At 38.2% G+C, this 19146-nt stretch overlaps 1 pseudogene; it reads right to left on the bottom strand.

The window, feature by feature from the left end:
* Positions 1 to 3823: 3823 nt before the first annotated feature.
* LOC126395972 (trace amine-associated receptor 13c-like) lies at positions 3824 to 4699 on the bottom strand (annotated as a pseudogene).
* Positions 4700 to 19146: the final 14447 nt, after the last annotated feature.

Raw genomic sequence — 19146 nt, 5'->3', positions numbered from 1 at the left:
ACCTCGTCGCTAGATAGACCTACTCCTGAAAAACTCGTGTCTGTACAAGGCTTTTTGTTCCTACGAGGCCACCGTCATTTACTCGACGGGAGGGGTGAGCGAGTGAGCCCTGCAATCTAGAATTTGACCACTGATGTCACTGTTTTCAACCCATTTTACACACTGGCCCTTTAAGTAAAAGTAACAATGTAAGTATCAAATGTACTTGAATCACTGTTACTGCTGTATTAATGTATACGTTGCGTTGTGCTAATTTTAACTCCTTTATATATTGTTGGGTAGTTTAATCTACAGGAATGCATCATGTTCTGTAGGATCATTAAATGTTTGTAGTGAGGCTATCCTGTGAGAATCACGTATCTCTAAAAAGTCAACTTTATTTAGTTTATTTCGCTCTAGAAGTAAGAGAATTTTCTCAACACATAGAGGAACATTTCATCATTCATTTTATCACAAACACGTCAACACATTTGGAGAAACATGGTTTTCACTGGACAGCAAGTGAATGAAAAACTGCACTCTGAAAAGTAGGCCTAACTAAAGCTGTCAGACAAATGTAGTGGAGTAAAAAGTACAATATTTACCTCTGAAATGTAGTGAAGTAGAAGTATTAAGTAGCATAGACAGTAAAATACCTCAAATTTGTACTGAAGTACAGTGCTTGAGCAAATGTACTTACTTAAATTCCACCACTGCAAACACAATCTGCTGCTTTCTCTGTGTCCATTTTCATCTTCTGCCCCATCTCCACAGCATCCTTGTCACCTCTTTCACCCCTGATGAGTTTGCACCCCTGTTCACTGTAACAGTTAAGGCACTCAAATACTGGCATGTTTTTCATAAGAAAAAGTAAACAACACAAATATATAACAGATGTTAGTAATGCTCCATCTTAACACTGACCTGTTCGCTGCTGAACTGCAGCTTGTTGTTGGCCTTTATACAGAGCAAGCACAACTGGACTAACTAAAATTCACATGTGGAGGTCATGATCATAGATTTGACAGACTTGTTCATATTCTGGGAACCAGACGTTGTGAATGGTAATATGTAAAACACATCAACACAAGTCATCATTCTACATTTGTTATCTAGATTCATATTTTAGAAGAATAAAATCAGATTCACTACTAAGATTGCTGACTAGATGAATTTTGACCCGTCTCTTTTTGTAGTTTTTAACCACTTGTTGCTCCCTCTTTGTTGCTTTATTGGTGTGTAACTGATTTCTCCTCATTGATGCAGAAACGGGGTGAATACACTTTGTCCACCAAATGTATCATAGAGATGGAGCCATACATGTGCGCAATGTATCAGGACCAGGTCCAAGTGTGCAACATCTGTCACAACTTCGCTTTCCAGGTACATGTTTCCTCTGTTTCTCTTCTATGTATAAATGCATCAGCTCTGAAAAATACCTGAATGAAACTGATTAGAATTAGTTCTGTCATTGCCCCCTCTGGGTTTGGGAAAGAGTTACTGCCTCAAGCGAGGGAGTTCAAGTATCTGGGGATCTTGATCAGGAGTGAGGAGAGAATGGAGCTTGAGATGGATTGATAGTTTGGTGCGGCTTCTACAGTGATGCAGGCGCTGCGCCAGGCTGTCATGGTGAAGAGGGAGCTGAGCTGGAAGGTGTCATCCTGACTTGTTCTTCACCTTGCATTGACATACCAGTGATCATTTTTGCTTTGGTTCAGCTAATGTGTGACAAACCTGATCTTTACAAAACAAATATTCTCACTTCATGAATCGGATCTTTTTTTTTTCTTTCAGTGTCAGATTTGTGAGAATTCTTTATGTGGCATTAAGATACACAACCCATGTGTGGCCAGATACTTCAAAGGAAAAGCAGAGCCGCGGTGTCCAGCTTGTGATGACTTTTGGCCACATGAAATCCCTGGTATTTATTGTTTATTAATAAAAACTGTTTACACACTTATTAGACCTACAATAATTACATAGATGCATATTTTTAAAGTCCTACATACATTCACTACATATACCTTTAAAGAAACTGGTTCCCTTTCTTCTCAAAAATCAGATTTTGTTCTATTTTGATTTACGAAAAATAATCATACATTTGCAATTGTGTGGTACAACATGCTGGTCGACCGTTTTTATTGTCTAAATTATTTATATTAGATGACTGCATGAAAAAGAACTTATATATTCTGGCCTTTCATCTCTTATTTTACTTAATTTGACCTTTTAAAACCACATAGTATATTGTCTTACTTTATGTGTTAATAAATAGAATAAAAATGAACAGATGCATGACTGCCAAGTGACTAGAACGAGAAAATACTCTCTGCTTATATGTTTCAAATATTTTACTGTTCATTACAGAAGTCAGATGGCCCCGTTCTCAGTCCAGAAGATGAGGACTTCAGCATCAAATTTGTTTGTTTGTTAAATTTTTTTCAACATGATTTTGTACTAAACCAAACGTTTAATATAAAAATTAAAGTTATTTTTACAAAATAAATATTATATCTTTGTTTAATGTTTATTTAAGCACAGTCATCATCAGGAAAAAAACAATGCATTTTCATTTTGTGCTTTTGTACACAACACATCTGCACCTGAATGTTTGTTTCCATCATTTGTTTGTTCATTGCAGTCATTTTCCCTCCACATTGTTCAATCCTATGTGCTGCTTTGAGCTCAATTATTAAGAACATAATAAAGCTTCTAAAAATGTAATTTTCAGGCACCTTTTGTTTTTTCTCTGCATAACATGCAGATGCAGTGTCATCCATCTTAATTCTCTCTCAAGCCAGGTTCTTGATCTGACAGAAATCAGACCTTATTATTACAACAGCATTAAAGGTTTTACCAAACCAGGGGAGACACAAATATCATGAGGCCTTCTGTTGAACATTTATTCTCATAAAGTAAATGTAGTATTTACACAAGTTTTGCATCGCTGCTGAATCCTGACATGTATAATTTACACATTACCTTGATAATCCTGTCTAAATGAAGTTGCTATGATAATGATGAAAAACATTTACACCCAACTGAATATACTTTCACATTTTCTTTCCCCTAAATACTTGAAACAATCTGAAATAGGTAACTGCATACAGTCAGAGCTAGAGTCATGCTTTATGTCTGCAAAATCCAACCACCTAGATAATAATAATAACAGTTTTAGTCTCTGTTGCTGAATCCCAAATTATGTCTTGTATTATCTTCTGATAACAATGTGTCACTTGTGCTGTAACAATGCTGTGACTGAAGCATAAGCCAAACTGAAGCCACCTAAGGAAAGTTCACCTGTTGGGAGCCCATCGTGTCCAGTCTGTTAAGGTCCACATAGGCTCAAAGGTATACAACATGCTGTATTAGATAGATAGACTTTATCTAATGGCTTTATATAAAATTTAAACATGTCTAGTACAACTATACCAGGTCTGCGACTAACAACTATTTTAATTGTAAAATAGTCTTCTGATTACTTTCTGGTTTAATGAAATCATAGTTTGGTCTATAAAATGTCAGAAAATAGCAAAACATGCCCCTTACATTGCCCATTTCATAAAGCCACAGTGATAAATTCATATCCCCTTTCTTATTTGACAAACTGTCCAAAACCCAGATATATTCAGTGCTATAATGTAAGAAAGAAAAGCAGAAAATTGTCATACTTAGGAGCCTGAAAAGATCAATTGTTAGGCATTATTACTTGATAAATAATGACTTTAACAATTGATTATGCTGCATTTGTGTTGTTTACATACTATACTGTCACACATCAACAGCAGTTTCATTTTTGCAACATGCCAGTTGATACAGGTCATGAGAAAAGGGTGTTGTGACTCTACAGTATATTAGCCTGAGAGGAGCCCTGCTCAAGTATCTTCAGGGTGACAATGAACCTGATACCTTTCTAAACCACGGATAGAAAAAAGCATATATGATTGGGTTCAAACAAGAATTAAAAATCAACAGTCAGGACACAATGGCCCAAGATGAAGCATCATTTGAGATGTACTGTCCTGCGAGGGAGGGATAGTAATACGGACAGAAACTCATCAGAAACACCAGTATGACAATACCCAGAGTCCTGGCTGCTTTTCTCTCCGACTTCTTTGCAGTGACTCGAACTTTTCTGGCTGCAGCAGCTGTAATGTGAGACTGCATGGCACAAGCCTGAGACACTGCCACAATAAACACTCTCATGTACAGAATGAGGATGATTGAGCAGGGGCCGATGAATGTGAACACAAGGTCGAGAGTTCCGGAGATATAGTTAATGACCACCATACACTCCCCATAGCAGGAGTTGTCTGTCAGGCTGCCTGAGATGGTCCTTTAAAATCAAGCCGTTGTAGAGAAATGAGCAGGCCCAGCACAGGCACACAGACACCTCAATTCTGCTGCGAGTGATTTTGTTTGGGTACTGCAGAGGATAACAAATAGCTACAAAGCGATCGATTGATATGAGCACCATGTTCCCCACAGACGCTGAGGTGAGAGTGAAGCCTATAATGTAAGACAGAGCACACATGACATCGCCCAACAACCAGCAGGTTTCTATGAATCGCACGGTTTCCACCGGAGCTACAGTGAGCGCAGTGATGGAGGAGAAAAGTGTGTAGAGAAGGATGGCCTCAAAGCGAGGACGCATTAAACCCCTGCAGGACAAGTTCAGGAGCGGAGGGTCACAGAGCTCCTCTCCCTCCAGGCTGTCCATCATCCAGCACTGTGGAGAGGTGATGACCTGAACCTGCTGAGCTCAAGCAGCTCTCTGATCGTACAAGACATAGTGCAGCTCACTTATTTCTTACGGCACTCCTCAACTCCCCAGTCATCCTCCTCATGACTGTCTGCTATAGGCTTATAGGCTGCTTTTGTCAGTCTATTTGTTGTATCTGTTATTTCTTCTCATCCCTCCTCCTCTTCCTCATCTCTCCCTTGGTTATTCCATCATCCCACCTTCCTTTTTTTTCAGTTACATGATGCAACATAGCAGAGTCATGCAGCTGATGAAGAACTTTTCTCTTAAGTACAAAGCAGTGGCGTAAGGTAGTTACAATGGGCCCCAGTGCACGCTATTATGAGGGGCCCTATTACGCCCTAGTTACAAGTTATGAAGCACACACACACACACACACACACACACACAGTTTTAGGTGTATATATATTTTAGCAACAGTGTGTCTTACTGCCGCTTTTACGTTGCATCCACTTGCAGATACTTGATATTGGACACATTAACATACATATTACACAGCAATCATCATTACATATCTGTATAAGTCTAATCTACAAAAGAAAAAAGGAAATTATTAGTTTAACTTGATTGTTTTTTATTGGTAAATTATAGTTCTTTAAATAGTTTATGTAGAATAAGTTTATAATTTGTTATCGATTGAGACTGTTTTACACAACCAGAGAGCCATGATGGAGATGGGTTTGCCTTATTTAGGGCATGTATGGAAAATAGCACCATTTTTGTTTTAATGTGAGTTCTTCTTTGATTATGGCCTCGCTTTTTTTGGGGGGGAGCAGAGTTGTTTTGCTTTTAAGCTGGCAGTAGAGGTAGTAACAGTGCCAAATCAGTGTCTGTGTGAAGGTGACAGCTGGAAGGACAGGACCATAGACAGGATGGGGGTGTTGTTTAGATGGCATCTTATGTATGTGACCCACCACCGCAAAATTTAAAAAGCAGCTAGCAGCAGTTAGCAGCAAACTCAAAGAAGAAGAACAGGCCCAAAAATGTCTGTTATTGGGAAAACAATAAGGTCCAGTGCATTATAATGTGAAGGGTGGCTATGGTTTGGTTTATAATGTTTTAGTTATTTATGTAGCAGTAATTACACAGAAGCAGCAGTTGCACTGTCATAAAAGAGAGAAATGCTAATGAAAACCAGTGAAAATTAAAAGAGACAAGAAAGATATGAACAATTATGAAAATATAACTGAATAATGTCAGTCTGTCTGTCTCAGTCACTCGCAGCGCTTTCTGTTTCTATGACATCAAATGTCATAGAAACAGAACGATGACCCGGCCAAGGTCACGTTTATAAGGCCTTCAGATCATTGTGATCTCTCACTTTGCACTTGGATTTGGACCAGAACCAACCTGTGGAAAGATTACTCTGTGAGATTTAAAGCAGAAAGCAGAACTTTTTCGAAAACACTTTTCAACCGTTTGGACAACTCAACTTTGTGGAAAACCCGAAGATGGCCCCCAGGGACTTACACCTACCAGGTAAGACAACTTCTAGATTTATTTTAGTATTTTTCTGGTTGACACGACCTCTGAAATTGTTTAAAGCGTTATCAGTTTAAAAGTTGGACAGTTCATAGCATGTTTTTAGGTCTGTCGGAAAACTCAGATTTGGTGAAAACAGACGCTTATTTCTATTGATCACAATCTCGTTATCACACTAATTCACGTTTGTCGTGTAAACGGCTGTATTTGACGGACAGGATGTGTTAAATCAACCGGGACAGGTGCGGAATGTGTTAATAATTAATGTAGTGATTTGAAAACACTGCTAATTTTGTTTGAGGGTATCAATTTATCGAAATGTGACAATCTGTGATCAGTTCCACTGAAAAAAAAGAGATGGCGACCGGGCTGAATTTTAAACATTATCAAAAATGTTATCATGTTGTGCGCCATGGCAACGANATTTTGTTTGAGGGTATCAATTTATCGAAATGTGACAATCTGTGATCAGTTCCACTGAAAAAAAAAAAGAGATGGCGACCGGGCTGAATTTTAAACATTATCAAAAATGTTATCATGTTGTGCGCCATGGCAACGATGGAACGTCAGGACGTGAGGACGCACAGGTGTAATCAGACCAGGGCACGGTCTCCTGAGTTCGTTTGTTTTGATTGTTGAAGCCTGGCTTTTTGTATCTGGTTCTCTCAGTGTCAAAGTATATCATATTAAATAAACTTAGCCTATTTTTAACATTTAATATTGAAATGCGCTTCGCTCGTTAGTGTGGTATTTTGTTTGCGAGAGACAAGAGAATGATTTGTTATGTAACTGTATGTGACTGACTGTGTGTGTGCGTCCTGCGCCCAGGATGAGATCACCTGCTACACGCGCTGTGATTTGCAGCTCATACACTTTGAGAATAATGTGTTAAAAACTTGTAGTTGGGTCTGCCCAGAGCTCACTGGGGTATTTTTTGGATTAATGTAGCCATGGTGCACTGTGCGTAATGACGCATGTGGTGCGACTCATATGAAATAGCCTACATTTACACTATTGCAAACCATCGGGTGTTTTGTCATCACTGAAGTGATGTGGATTGATCACATTGTTACTGCAGCTTTATTTGATGCTATCTAATGCAGCATTAATTGATTATCATGTCATCATCTGTTCAAGGGTCAATGACGTGGCGCTACTTTTTTGTGCCCATATGGTTTAGCCAAATTTAAAAGGGTTAAAATTTGAAAATAAATGTATGATTAACTTACAAACTTCAATTTTGTGTGGATCCAGTATAAAATTTCTGATTTTAATACATTTTGAGAGAATATATTAGAGGATAATGGCAAAACTGTCTAAGTGGTGTAACCAAAAAAATACTGCATCAAATAATTAAACTTGTTTAAAAACACTCAAATTCTCAATAAAACACCATATCAACTGGCATGATCTTTAAATTATTACTTTTTTATATTCAATAAAGGTAATGGAATACAATTGTTCTAAATATGAAATTTTATTTGGGGAATCATGAAAGTCAAGTAAACTACATGAAGTGTCAAGTGGTGTAACCACCATTTAAGAGGCCGTTTTGTTAGTAGGCCTATTGTAAAGAAGGCCATTTGACAGGAAATGGTGTTACAGAGAAGGATCCCTGATGATCACAACTGCTGCATGACAAGGTTGGAATCTCTTAAAATTACTAATAAATTGATGTTTTTAGACTCTGGCCAGGTTTGGTAAGTTTACATGTCAAATGGTATGACCCTAGAAAAACATTAATAATTCATAAAAATAATTAAAATGAATATTCAATTTAAAAATTATGTTTGAAATATTGAGACTAAGGCCATGTGCTTACACAGGTGTCCATGGTAATGCTGTCCATGGTAATGCCTGTCAAATTTGATTTTAAAATGAAATGTCAAATGGTGTAACCGGTTACACATTTGACTCCTATTAAGAGCCTTTCTGTTATAGGCCAATTATGTCAAATATCAGCAGTTTGTGATAGTAATTTGTTAGATATCAGTAGTTTATGATGCTAATTAAAGATGTATTATAAAAAAAACTACTTTTGAACTTGTACAGTAGCTTTAAAATACCTAAAAATCCAATAATTCATTTAAAGTAGAAATGTTACTCAAATATTAAAATTTCTGTCTGTAAAATACAATTATTTACATTTCTGCTATTTCATTACTAATATATGATACATTTATAGAAAAATAAAGTAATCAAACTAAATAAATAAAATCAATTTTCCCCATTATATGCCAGTTTCTAACAAGGAAAAAGTGGCTCGTCATAGAGTGCTAATGCAAATGAATGCTAATAAATAATGCTGCAGCAAGGGCTAATTTCGTCCTTACGAGTTGTTGTTGTCAGGTGACTTTTTTCTTATCAGAACTTAAGATACAAAACATGAGTTAATTTTTAAAATGAAACGTGATTGTGAAATGTTTTTTTCAGCAAAGAATTTACAGAAGTTCACTTAACCTTATTGACTGTCATATTTGATTGTCAGTGTCAATTTCTTCAACAAACAATGGTGTTTGACTGGAGAAGGAACATGGTCAGGCAGTGTATCATATTTTTATGAAAAATACCAGTTACACCAATTGACACAACCCAGTGTCATTTGGTGTAACTGGTATTTTTTCATAAAAAATATGATTATATACAGGAAAATAAATGTAGAGTAAAATGTGGAATAAATGTAATCCACTTTTGCAGTGCAACACTGCGTTTTTTAACAAATTTTACATAATTTGTCACGTGTTATTTAGAAAAAAGGGGTGTTCTTAGGAAATGTCCTGCTCAGTATTGCTAAAATGCATTAAAATTTAAATACAGAAATACTCCAAAAATAATGCATTAAAATTTAAATACAGAAATACTCCAAAAATATTTCAATTTAATGCTTTTGAAATAAAGATTTTTTTTATAAGTACACTTAAATATACTGTAGGTGGATAAAATATTTAATATTTATCATTCTTTCGTGGTTACACCATTTGACATTTTCAGGAGCATTCAGTCTTACTTTTCATAAAAAATTGTGCAAATGTCATTTCAAATGACATAAAACCAACAAAAATACAGAATGTACATTTTAACAAATCTGATGCATGCTTTGAAAACTATTTTTGAAGATATTTCTGAATTGCTCATCTTGCCAACCCTTATTTGTCACTGACCCTCAAACTAGGAGGCTGAGCTGCGCAGTATTTGATAGTACTGTTAGAAGGTGTGTGTTGGTGAACTTTGATACTGATGTAGTGCAGCTGTATTTAGTATATGTGTATGTTGTAGTGTTTTCCAGTTTACATTTTGATTGCTGTTTATTTAATCCAAAATATTTAAAGAGAGACTTAATCAGAAATCCTTATAATATATGGCTAATATATTATTATTATCATTATTATTATTTTTATTATTATCATTATTATTATTATTAATATTAATAACAACATATTGCTATTTGTACCGGGGTACAATTAGAAGCCGATGCTATTTGTACCCTGGTGTAGGCTATATAGCAGTGTATGCTATTTACACCCAGCCGTACAATTAGAAGTGGATGCTATTCGTACCTTGGATTATAGTGATGTGTGCTGCTTATACCCACCTTGGTGCAAATATTTGTAGCTTACTCTCATTTTGTACAACTAAACTATTATCTTCTCAACCTCAACCCTCAGGACCTAGGTTAGCTACATAGTTAACTATCCTACCATTACAATGCAACCATGCCAAGTGCCTTTTCTTTAAGCGGATTTATGGTTGTGCGTAGACCGTCGCCCATGCTGTTGTGAGCATTTTTACTTTTGCGGTGGTGTGTCTGAGTCACTCTGCAGTTACACCTCCAAAACACTAGTTGGCGGCAGAGGTTTCTGTGAAGCGCTGTAAAGTTTAGTTTATTCAAGTCACACCCAAAACACGCATTAAACATGTCTTAATAGAGATGATTTCAAACACAAGCATACACACATCAGCTTCACTATAACTCTCAGCATTCACACACAAACACTTGTGTTAATCCGGACACATTTTCCTCACAAATACAATGCTCATGTTATTAGCACAAGCCTATGGCATTTTACATTGTATAAATTAGCCTAGCAACTAGCGATCGTTCCCTCTTCTCATATAAAACCAGGGACAACAGCGACATTTAACAAAGGTAACGGCACACAGTTTTGCTCCATTACAACTCAAAAAGTTCACTGACAAAACAACTGTCTTATACTAAACACGTTTTCCAAACAAATATAACATGCTAACGTTATTAGCGCCAACCTATGGCATTTTACATTGTTTAGCCTAGCAACTAGCGATCTTTCCCTCTTCTCATATAAAACCAGGGCCAACAGCAACATTTAACAAAGGTAACGGCACACAGTTTGGCTCCATTACAACTCACAAGATTCACCGACAAAACAACTGTTTTATACTAAACAGGTTTTCCAGACAAATACAACATGCTAATGTTATTAGCGCCAGCCTATGGCATTTTACATTGTATAAATTATCCTAGCGACGAACGGAGATTTCCTCTGCTCATATGAAACTTGGATAAATCCTGAAGTATAAATCCCTGAAGGATAAATTACACACAAGACTAAATGCTATTTTAGTGGAGGCTTTACTGTCTTCACAATCTATAGTTTCTTCTCTGTGAAATAATAGTAAATAAAAGCTTTGTTTCCACTGAGGGAAATGGTTTTAGTATACAGAAACAGACAGGTCTGCGTCAGTTAGGTTTTTTTATATGCACAAAGTTTGTTGTCACATGTCATACAGGGGTGAAAATAGCCCAGCTGAGAGGCCAAGGCTAGTTATACTGGGGTACAAATAGTCACTCCGATATTATAATTTGAGTATTTGATTTTTTTCCCCCCTGAAGACATCAGGATCCTCGACGACGATGAAGGTGAGGTTCAGGTAGGTGATGTACAGGTAGGTGATGTACAGGTAGGTGATGTACGTTTAGATGACTTCATTCCCCTAGGAGAGGCCGAGGAGGACGACGATGAAGAGGACTGGTCTGACGTGGAGAGCGAAGATTCCGGGTACAGGTCCATCAGCGAGGGGGAAGAGGAGGAAGAGGAGGAAGAGGAGGAGGTGGACGTTGATGACGACAGATTTCGGCCAGGATGGCGTTATTTTCCTGTTCCTTCCCCGGAGCCTCTTGCACAGCCAGTGGAGCGTCATGAAGATCTGCCCCCAGTCTCTCCTAGGTCTGAAGACTCTGCTCCCCCAGCCTCCGGCCTCAGCTCATCCACCAAGAGGAGCAGGGAGGACAGCGACACACCTCAGGTAAGTGGGAAGAGGCAGAGGAAGACCTGTGAGGACTGCGATGAAGAGCCAAGACCCTCCACTTCAGGCACCATCTCCTCCATGCCCAGAAGATATTGGCCGAGTTCTTTCCAGTACCTGAGGAGGCCCGATGACAGCGACTCCGATGAAGACTGACGGACCTGATTGGGAAACCTTTGTGTCTGAAAGGACTGATAGGCCTAGGCAGCCTCTGCATCTGGCGAGGCTAGCACAGCCCTCGGTAGCGTCTTGCACCAGGGCTTTTTCTTTACATTTTACTCTTTTATTATAGTTGATATTGCTGGATGCATTTACCAGTGATTGGGTAAAGCCCTATGCGGCCTCTGCGTCTGGCGAGGCTAGCACAGCTCTTGGTAGCATCTTGCACCAGGGCTTTTTATTTACATTTTAATCTTTTATTATAGTTGATATTGCTGGATGCATTTACCAGTGATTGGGTAAAGCCCCATGCGGCCTCTGTGTCTGGCGAGGCTAGCGCAGCCCTCGGTAGCGTCTTGCACCAGGGCTTTTTATTGACATTTTACTTTTTCCATTATAGTTGATGACACTGGATGGATGTTCCAGTGCTGAGTTAATAATAATAATAATAATAATAATAATACATGATACTTATATAGCGCTTTCCAAGGCACTCAGAGATGATTTACAAATTCAGGGACAAAACAACAACAAAAAAAGGCAAGGAACAAGCAAGAGAACAAATGAGGGATGAGGAGAAGAAACTGTCAGCAATTTAATAAAAGCAGCAGGACAGTGGCATCGGCGATAGTGGAGGAGCTCAGACAGGTATTTGTATGTTATGAGGAGAGATTTGTAGTCCTGCAGGTTAGGAGGAGAGAGATGGACGGAGGCAGGCGATGGTCCTGAGGTGAAAGAAGGCTGTTTTGGTGATGTGTTTGATGTGCCGGTCGCAGGAGAGGAATTAATCGAAAATGACGCTAAGATTTCGGATGTGAGTGAGGTGCATACTGTGGAGCCGTCGATGTTGAGGGTGAAGTTATGGGTGGATTTGGTGACTGCTTTTGGTACAAAGGGTGAAGTTATGGGTGGATTTGGTGACTGCTTTTGGTACAATGATGATAATTTAGGATTTGTGTCAGTTTAATTGGAGGAAGTTGGTTTGAAGCCAGGATTTTATTTCAGTGATGCAGTTTGTCAGGGTTGAGTGGGTGGCAGTGGAGATTGTATTGGTGGAGATCAGGAGCTGGATATCATGGACGATGCAATGGAACTGGACACCATGTAGGCGGATTAGGTGACCAAGGGAGAAAAGGTACAGGATGAAGAAGAGGGTACCAAACTGAACCTTGGGGGACACCTTTGAGGAGGGGAGCAGTGGAGGATTTGCAGTTATTGATGGAGATGAACTGAAGCCTGTCTGAAGTCTGAGGGATAGAGGGACTGATGGTGTCGAAGGCAGCACTGAGGTCGTGGAGGATGAGGATGTTGAGTGTTCTGGCATCAGAGGTTAGAAAGAGGTTGTTAGTGATTTTAAGCAGGGCAGTTTCAGTACTATGGTTTATCAAAATCAGGATTGAATGTTTCATACATGTTGACAGAGAGGTGGTGTTTCAGTTGGGAGGTTACAGCACGTTTCAGTAGTTTAGACAGAAAGGGTGGATTGGAGATTGGCCCGTTAAGTTATTTGGGATGTCAGGGTTGAGTCCAGTTAACAGATGAAGCAGGCTATACTGTTACATATTTTCCTTTATAAAGTATAGGTGGCTATACCAGAGTGAGGTAAGTCAGGACTTCATGACAACATCGACACAAGTATTTCTGTCACTAACCAGTTTAATAATATCACATTGTCTTTGCTCACTCTGCTGCATTGTCCTGTGTCTTCAGGTGGAGGTGGATGCAACAGAGGGAAAATAATTATTGCTAACAGAAAGAAAAGTCTCCAAGTCTCTTTTACTTAGGTATTTATAGGTGGACCAGATCCCCCCCACACAAGATGCGACAACGTGAAAGACCAAGACAAGACCGAATGAGAAGGATGGATGACTCCAGGACCAGATGAGAAGGATGGATGACTCCAGGACCAAATGAGAAGGATGGATGACTCCAGGACCAGATGGAGAGTGATGGGCGTGTTTCATTCAGTGGGCTCAGTAAGTAATCCCCTCACTAAGACTACAAAAGTACCATAGTGACATAAAGTGGTGCTGAGATAAAGTTAACTTTACATATGTGAATTATTTTTATTACAGGAGCCTTGTTGAATATTATTCATTGTTTATTATATCATTCCATAGTCGAGTTCAAAAGTCTTCATGACTTGTGTTTCTGTTTTATAGGACAGGACTCCTCTGAGGTTTTGGTGCTCCTGGGGCAGCTGAGAGTGGACGTCAATCATCCCAGGTAGACCTGACACCACAGCAGACCACTGACCCACTCTCAGTACTCGAGTGAGTTCAGGATGCCCCTGCACCTCCACCTCGACCCAGGAGACCTCTCTCTTTGCCCACCAGATGAAACAATGAGTGCCCTGTCCCCACCAGCTCAGAGGACGCTGTCAGTGACTGCTTCCTCTGTACTGGTGGAATTATGGCGCTCCTCACATGCACCTAGTAATAATGATAATAATAATAATAATAATAATAACAGAAATAATATTAATAGTAATAATAATAGCAATAATAACAGTAATAATAGTTACATCAATAGAAATAATAATAATAATAATAGTAATAATAATAATAATAGTAGCAATAATAACAGTAATAGTAGTTAAATTAATAGAAATAATAATAGTAGTATTAATAGTAATAGTAATAATATTAATAATAATTAAATTAATAGAAATAATAATAGTAGTATTAATAGTAATAGTAATAATATTAATAATAATAATAGTAATATTAATAATAATAATAGCAATAATAACAGTAATAGTAATAATAATAATAATAGTAATATTAATAATAATAATAGTAGCAATAATAACAGTAATAGTAGTTAAATTAATAGAAATAATAATAGTAGTATTAATAGTAATAGTAATAATATTAATAATAATANGTCGGGGGCATTTTGCCCCTGGTAGGGTTTCCCATGGCAGATTGGTTCTGGGCGAAGGGTCAGACGAAGAACGGTTCAAAAGACCCTTCATGATGGACAACAACAGGAGAATGTGTACCCTGCCAGGAGGGTCCCCGGGGCACCACCCTGGAGCCAGGCCTGGGGTTGGGGCCCGTGGGCGAGCGTGGGACCCAGATAGGGGAGGACTACGAGTACGAGTACGAATAATAATTATTATAATAGTAATAATAATAATAGTAGTAATATTTATAGTAATAATAGTGATAATATTAATAATTTTATTTGTATAGTACTTATCTGAATAAGGTTACAAGGTGCTTCACAAAGTGCATGAAAATTACAATTACAATAAAATATTAAAAACAAATAATGTGACTGTGTGTGTGTGTGTGTGTGTATGTTGTAAAGTGGGCCTATCTACAGTATGGGGTACACCAGTGTATAGGTTTCTGTGGATTTACAAAGAGTGATGTTCACCTCAGTTTTTCTCAGACCACACTGTGCCGTCTCTTCCTGTCAAACATCTGATGTGTACCTCACTCACTCCTCCTCTGCTGCAGACCTCCATCCAACTATAAGAGAATGATGACTGTCAGTAATGTCGTGACTGGCTCCTCCTCCATCAAACACCAATCATAATCTTTTGTTCTCAGATAAAATCTATGACTAACAAAAGTAAGATAATGTTTTACCTGGCCAGTAGGATTCACACTGTGGCAGAGACTGCATAGTTTTCACAAACATAGAATCTGTTTCTCAAAGTTATTTTTGGACAGTAATGGTCCTCCGTCAGTAACAGTTAAATATGAAAAAAAGATCCTGTGCAATGGGCAGAGCCTCAAGCCTTGCAGACATGAATTTGGAGGGGATGTGACAAAAGGTGTACGGCACATGTGAAAACCTTTCTGTCAAAAAGAGACCTTAGCGTAGGACGAGGGTCTTTGAATAGCTTGAGCTGGATTCGTCTGGAGATAAAGGCATTGAAGGATTTGTGATCGCTGTGAGCTTTTGACGTCTCCCAAGAGAACATGAGAGCGTAGCAGGAAATACAGACGATATCCACCCTAAGCGCATGACAGTGAATGGCATTTGTGACTTCTTGTGAAGCTGTCCAGGCTCTTCTGAAGTTTCTATCCATCTTTCGTGTCCTGCATGATCTTTTTCACAGCAGACTCCCTGCACGTTGTTGACCTGAAAATAGTCAGAGGGTTGTCTGAAATTAGATTCACATCACCAGGGGCCACATGTTGGCTGTGGGCAGTTAGTGTTAATTGGTATTATTAATGTTAAACAAAGATATTCCATAATCATTCAGATCTTCATGTTATCCTTATATGATGTGGTATGTGAAAATATTTTGTGGGATGAATACTGAAAGGTAGCCATAGCTCTTAATACATATTTTTGTTGAGCCTACATCGTTGTGAGCATTTGTACTTGGAGGTGGTCTGTGTCACTCTGCAGTTACACCTCTTAAACACTAGAGTGGGGTGGAGTTTCTGTGAAGTGCTGTAAAGTTGAATTGTTTCAGAAACACACATTAAACATGGCTTACTAGCAACAATTTCAAACACAAGTACACAAATCGGCTCAATTATAACTCGCAGCATTCACAGACAAAACACTTGTCTTTATCTGGACACATTTTCCCAACAAATACAACATGCTAATGTTAATAGCACAAGCCTATGGCATTTTACATTGTATAAATAAGCCAAGAGGCTAGCAGAGATGTCCTCTACTTACTGTATGAAGCTAGGATAGATCAAACACAAGACTTTTTTTTTTTTTTGTGGAGGTTTTATTGCCTTCACACTTTATTGTTTCTTATCTGTGAAATAAAAGTAAATAAAAGCTTCATGTCCACTAAGGGAAATGGTTTCAGCATACAAAAATAGACAGGAGGTCTGCATTGCCACGACACGTTTACATTTTTGGGAAGGTGCACAGTAAGGCTACAGCATAGGGTACAGCGTAGCCTCTGCATTGACGGAGAGAGTCTGCCATAGATATGGCATAAAAATCCTGCTTGGGGGGGAAAATAGCAGGTCAGCAGTAGATGCCATATTCAAGAAGTATACACCATATATAAGCTGGGAAAATGAAGATTAATTTGATAAACTCTATAATAAATGTTGTATTCTGGTTAGGCGCCCATTATTACTGTGATAATCCTAGAGGTCACAATAGGTCATTTAGTGCATTGAGGTCATTTAAAAAAATGGTCTCATTAAAATAGTCAGTTATGGGGTCTTACATCATCACAGATGAAAACAATTGGTCTCACTGGATCCACGAGTCTCAGCCATCCACTAATGTCCAATTTATGCAATCCTAAGACTGTTTAGGGACCCCAGTATGCAGAAATAGTCAAATAGGCTACACATAGGTGAGAACACATGTACTGCATGTGAAGAACTGCATGTTTACTGTATACCCTGAACCTTATCGGTGAAAAACTGAAAATGTTTACCTCTGCCTTAAGTAGCTTGTGAGGGGTCAAACTAGAGGTTTTCAGGATTCGGAATTGATTGCAAGCATTTGTTTTGCACCAAAACCACTCCTTGGTGGAAAAAAGGGCCACGCCTAGTTTACATGTAAATTTTAAAAGTAGCTTTATTGATTTATTTCAATATCTCGAATACTAGTTGGAAAACAATACTGCTCTACAATGTCAAATGTCTCAGGGGTCGAGGTCTGAGTCTTCTCCAGACATCATTATGGATACAGTTCTTGCATGTAATGCCTCTACAACTTCTGCATGCAAGTGAGATACACTTGACAACATTCTTCTTGCAGCTGCACTGCTGGTTGTGGCAATCTCCATTACAATTACAGTTTGTGAACTGGAGTAGCTACTCAGGAGCCATGGGGTCTAGTGTTGGAGCCAGCTCATAATCATGAACTCTACAATTCCTTTATAGTCCCTGGGGTCCAAAGACATACTCTGCAGAAGCATGGGTCCAACAAACATGAACTTTCACCAGAGAGAGCGGTGACTGCGTCCCGTAAGATTCTAAAGCCCAACCCTGTTCTTTTTTCCTGAATCTAACCACATACTTTTGTTGCCTAAACCTAACCATGTGAATTCGCGGTTTGTACCGACGTAAATTTCCTGTGAAAACAGAAGTGTATCTTGAAAGAAGACAAAGCATGTAACAGGCAGAACTTGACACAGTGTCCAAGAACATCAACAACCAACACATCCAGGGAACCTACATCATACGTGGACATAGAAAGTCCATGAGTTCTGATAATATTTGTAGTATTTGTGGACAATCATTACATTCTTTTAATTTAGAACCCTAACTATACAGTGTATTATTAAGTAAAATCAAAACATACCACAAAAGGTCAATGGATCTGTACAATGTAGCAAATAAAGAAGAATCCTCCTCCAAATTGCCAGTAATCAGCTGGATCTTTGATTCATCTGGGGGTGGGGGAGGGAGAAAAGGACACAGATTCATGGAAAAGTCCTTACTGTAAAACGTAGTTGTTGTTTTTTTTACCATTTCTTTAAACAACCTTATTTTATATTTATTTTGTATCTTTCAAACTGAAATAAATTTAAACAACCTTATTTTATATTTATTTTGTATCTTTCAAACTGAAATAAAAGAAGGATAAGGCTGATTGTTTATGAGTGAAAAGACATGTCAGGAGTAAGATTCAAACCCGTAATTCCCACAGGGGAGTCAATTAACATAACCTCCAAACTATCTAGCTACTAGTAAGATTACAAAAACAGTCATGCCCAGAAACAGCAAACTCGTCATACTTCCTTTAAAGGAGTAGTTCACTTTGAATGAAAATTCAATTATTATATACTCACCCTCATGCCGATGAAAGGTCAGGTGAAGTTTTTCGGTCCCTAAGACACTCCTGGAGTTTCACTGGAAACCAGTGTTGTAGCATTTTCCCAAACAACTGCTGTAAACAGGGAAGTTTCAAACATAAAAAATAACTTCAAAAAACCAGGGAAGTTTCAAACATAAAAAATAACTTCAAAAAACACAAAATGCCTCCATACTGTTTGTCTGGTGTAATCCAAGTCTCTTGAAGCCCCAAAATGCCAAGTTGACTTGAAAAGACAACTTTTACACTGTGTTTTTAGCCGAAATCCTCAGGTTCTTCGCTCTGATGGAGTACACGTGAACACAGCTACCAGGTAAAAACTACAGCGAGGATTTAGGCTAAAAACATGGTGTAATTGGTTGTCCCCATGTACTTGACAAAAAGGCAGTAGTGGAGGAAGTATTCAGATCCTTCAGTGCAGTAAAGTATTAATAATACCACACTCTTAACAAGAATGTGTCAATATTAACACAACATGTGTTGAATTTCTACACATCAATGAGTTTAACACAACATGTGTTGAATTTCTACACATCAATGAGTTGAATTTGGGATAACACGTGTTATGTTAATTTTGACACATTCAGTGTGTTAATATATCAACACAGTGACTGTGTCACATAGATTAACACAGAGATGTGTATAATGTGTAAGTACTAACACATTCATGTGTTGATACATAAAACTTATATTAACACATTCATGTGTTACTCAAA

This window comes from Epinephelus moara, chromosome 9, assembly GCF_006386435.1.
Source record: "Epinephelus moara isolate mb chromosome 9, YSFRI_EMoa_1.0, whole genome shotgun sequence".
NCBI lineage: Eukaryota > Metazoa > Chordata > Actinopteri > Perciformes > Serranidae > Epinephelus > Epinephelus moara.
The sequence above is the reverse complement of the archived record's forward strand: the minus strand, read 5'-3'. Positions and strand labels throughout refer to the sequence as shown.